The 4,353-nt window shown below is 37.4% G+C and overlaps 1 long non-coding RNA gene across 1 annotated transcript; it reads left to right on the top strand.

Annotated features, from left to right (window-relative positions):
* Nucleotides 1–1,411: 1,411 nt before the first annotated feature.
* Nucleotides 1,412–2,267, top strand: LOC125274597. Its single transcript, XR_007186284.1, has 2 exons — nucleotides 1,412–1,768; nucleotides 2,057–2,267. It is a non-coding gene; the product is annotated as an uncharacterized LOC125274597 (long non-coding RNA).
* The last annotated feature ends 2,086 nt before the right edge of the window (nucleotides 2,268–4,353 follow it).

The raw sequence follows: 4,353 nt of genomic DNA, 5'->3' as shown, positions 1-4,353 counted from the left end.
CCCATGAGCGCGGAAAGACCATGGGAAAGACGTGTTCGGTGCACCGCCCGTTGTCATAACACCCCCCCCCCCCCCCCGGAACGCAGTTTGGTCCCCCTCACTTTGAAAATGTCTCCTGCGCCCCTGGAACCATCTTTAGAAGGATGAACAATTTTGGCCTTTCCATCTCAGGGTTGTATAGCTGCATGACTGATGAGGAGTTGGACAATGTTGTGAGAGCCATAAAGGATGATATGCCTGCTGCTGGTTACAGAATGGTCAGAGGGAGGTTGTTGTCTTTAGGTCTGCGTGTGCAGTGGAAGAGAATAGCTGCCTCAATGCACCGAGTTGATTCAATCGGAATCCTTTCGAGATTGGCCAGCCTGGGATGTGTGGTGAGAAGAACGTACTCCGTTCGAGGGTCCCTTTCTCTTGTGCACATTGACACGAATCACAAATTGATAAGGTATTTTAACAGAGATATATATATATATATATATATATATATATATATATATATATATATATATATATATATATATATATATATATAAATTTAATATAAGAACAGCATTTTGACTTCACTTTTGGCTAGTATTTCATAATTTAAAAAAACAAACAAAAAAACAATTTAGGTTAAAAAGCAAAGCAGTGAAAAAATATTTTACTTATAATTATTAATAAATAATTGGTTACTTAAAGGGTTAGTTCACCCAAAAATGAAAATTCTGTCATTTATTACTCGCCCTCATGCCGTTCCACACCCGTAAGACCTTTGTTAATCTTCGGAACACAAATTAAGATATTTTTGTTGAAATCCGATGGCTCAGTGAGGCCTGCATAGCCAGTAATGACATTTTCTCTCTCAAGATCCATTAATGTACTAAAAACATATTTAAATCAGTTCATGTGAGTACAGTGGTTCAATATTAATATTATAAAGCCACGAGAATATTTTTGGTGCGCCAAAAAAACAAAATAATGACTTATATAGTGATGGCCGATTTCAAAACACTGCTTCAGGAAGCTTCGGAGCGTTATGAATCAGTGTATCGAATCATGATTTGGATCGCGTGTCAAACTGCCAACGGCTGAAATCACGACTTTGGCGCTCCGAACAGCAGATTCGATACACTGATTCATAACGCTCCGAAGCTTCCTGAAGCAGTGTTTTGAAATCGGCCATCACTAAATAAGTTATTTTGGTTTTTTTTGGCGCTCCAAAAATGTTCTTCTCGCTTTATAATATTAATATTGAACCACTGTACTCACATGAACTGATTTAAATATGTTTTTAGTGCATTTATGGATCTTGAGAGAGGAAGTGTCCATTGCTCCCTATGGAGGCCTCACTGAGCCATCGGATTTCAACTAAAATATCTTAATTTGTGTTCCGAAGATTAACGAAGGTCTTACGGGTGTGGAACGGCATGAGGGTGAGTAATTAATGACAGAATTTTCATTTTTGGGTGAACTAACTCTTTAAGTGACATTGAAAAGCTACCTACAGATTACTGAAGTTTCATTGAACTTCTTTTTATTTTACAAGTTTTTAGACAATTGTACTTTACCTTTGATTATGGATGCTTTTGCCGGATATGAAACTTCCTCGGTCAGTGCCTCTTGAGGAAAACATGAACCTGGCTATCTGTACATTCTCCACTCCTTGGTCTCCCCTGAGAATGCCTGGAATCATCATCTACTTTCCTCAGAGGGCAATCGAAGTCCCGAGCAGCTGTGGCAGATTGGAATGATGCACACAAATAATGACCGATCTGAGAGATACGAGGTATGGTAATGCTGTCTTAGTCAGTAGCCCTTCACTTCAGAACACACGAGATCCAGGGAGTGGAGACAGATCGGTTTAAGGCATATTTAAAGTGGGAGGAGTTGGATCTAGATCCAGGGGGTGGAGACAGGTAGGTTTAGGGATACGTAAAGTGCGATGAGTTGGACCAACCCCGCCCCCCAAATCTTGTGTTCTGCAGTACGGACCATCTCATCTTTGTTATTCTGTCAGCACACTGCTGTTCATGTAATAAGTGGATTCCTAACTATTTAACCACTATACCTTCAGGACATTGAAGAGCCAGATCTAGACTGGGATGTAGCAGCTACTTACGATGCCTGTGAAGATCTTGGAGTTGTTGTTCCAGAATTTGAATGTCCTTTGAGTGCAGATGGATTGAGGGCTCTTGAACATCTGCTGAATTCAACTGGTCCTAATATCCCTGTCAAAGAACTGTACTTGCTTTGTCGGGAGTTTGTTTCAACAAATATGAATTAAACAAAACAAAAAAAAAAACACACAAGCATAAAGACTGAACAGCATAATGAATTTATTTTGCTCTGAAGCTTACTGTGTATTGATGTACAGTTTTTTTCACATCTGAATAGAGTTTGGAACAATTTGGCAGCAATCTTGGCTGCTTTTGTTGCATTACAAGTCAATGATAAAAAATTAAAAATAAATAAAAAACTACAGTCAAATATCCAGAAGCTACTGCACCCCTATTCTTTTAACATATTAATAACGCCTTAACAGTTACAGAGGGTACACAGTAAACACTATACTAGGACTCAAGTTCATGAACGACCAAATTCAAGCTACTGCACCCCTATTCTTTTAACATATTATTAACGATATAACAGAGGGTACACAGTATAGTGATTAAACTATAGTAAGAATCAATTTCATGAACGACCAAATTCTCTGCTATTGCTCACAGCCTGTCTCATAATGCCGAGGAACTCTGTGTTTGTCCCTAGGTGCTGTGTAGGCAAGGTCACAGTCAGTGTTGGGCACGTTACTTTAAAAAAGTAATTAGTTATAGTTACTAGTTACTTCTCACAAATAGTAACGGAGTTAGTAACTGAGTTACATCATTATAAAAGTAACTAATTACCAGGGAAAGTAACTATTGCGTTACTTTAAAAAAATTAAAATATGTCAAATAACTTAATGCCCCCAATATTAAATATAAGTCTAAGAATAAATTATTCTTGAACCGACTCGTGACTCGTGATCCGCTCTTTCTTATGAAATTTCTCTGTAATGTACATAACCTGTTGGTAGCCACTAAAGAAAATATAGTTTCATATATATGTTTAAATAGTCCTATGTTATGTTTTAAATTAATTTACTTGATTATGAAAAGTGAACACCATGAGTAAGATGCATCATAAGAAGCGCAATATATCGGGAGTCATGGAGTGGGTCAGACATGATTTTAAACACTTCATTAAGTTTTGTTTGGTAGAAAGCCTTCCTTTAAAGTAAATTTCGTTTTGTAAAAATTGTATCTTAATTTTAATCAATGTTTCATTAACCAATTGCCTGAATTTTATAAATAAAAAGCAAATATAGCAGACAATATAATCATGGCAGGCGCGGGCGCGATCACTGGCGCGTGAACTGGAGCGCGTCTTACAGCCTAGAGAACCGAAACTCAGTGGCTGCTTGCCTCGCAGACAAGAGAAATATATCTATAGAAAGCTTGAAATATCTAAAAACGAAAAGAAATAGGCTACTCTGATTATGTAGCCTAATCCGAATGAAATGTACATTCTCTATAGGCGCGTCCAGTATATGATGAGAGATGATGAGAGTCTGCAATGTCAACTTCATCTTCGCAGCCGACACTGATTAAGAAAACATTACTTTATTAATAAACAATTAAAATGTCTCCTTGCTGTTTTTTGTCATATTCATAATTATTACTTTTGCCGGTTCTTTATGGCAAGCTTTATGCGTGAGCTGGAGTGCATAGCATAGCCTATATAACATAAACGCTCATTATTAGTTTATTCTCTCCAGTATTTAAGAAATTAAATTAATATAAATGTGATTAGTCAACTAATGGCTTAAATGAATAACTGCTAGTCGACTAGAAAAACTTATATTTCCGATCCAGCATGTCACAAAGGGTATTCTGGTTTGAGCTCGCGCTCAGCTCGCATGCTCACAGACACACACAGAGCATCGTTCATTATTAGCCTATCAGTTTAAAATTAGCCTATATTTGTGTAGGCTATGACTAACCGCAGCACACACCAGAGAAAAATCTTTGCAGGTCCTGTATGGCTGAGTGAGAGGGCTACTCGGATGAAAACTGCATCAGTGAGCTCAATTATAGTAACGCGGCATTTTTTTGCCAGTAACGCTAACGGCGTTGTAACGGGAGAAAAAGTAATTCGTTTGATTACTCGTTACTGAAAAAAGTAACGGCGTTAGTAACGCCGTTTATTTATGACGCCGTTATTCCCATAACTGCTCAACTCGGCTCAGAATGAATCATTTTAGAAATGTCAAAATGTCTTTAACATTAAAAATGTTGTATTAAATTTACATAAATGATGCAAAATATAAATAAA

The sequence above is a fragment of the Megalobrama amblycephala genome, linkage group LG9 (assembly GCF_018812025.1).
Source record: "Megalobrama amblycephala isolate DHTTF-2021 linkage group LG9, ASM1881202v1, whole genome shotgun sequence".
In the NCBI taxonomy this organism is placed as follows: Eukaryota; Metazoa; Chordata; class Actinopteri; order Cypriniformes; family Xenocyprididae; genus Megalobrama; species Megalobrama amblycephala.
This window is presented reverse-complemented; position numbering and strand designations above follow the sequence as displayed.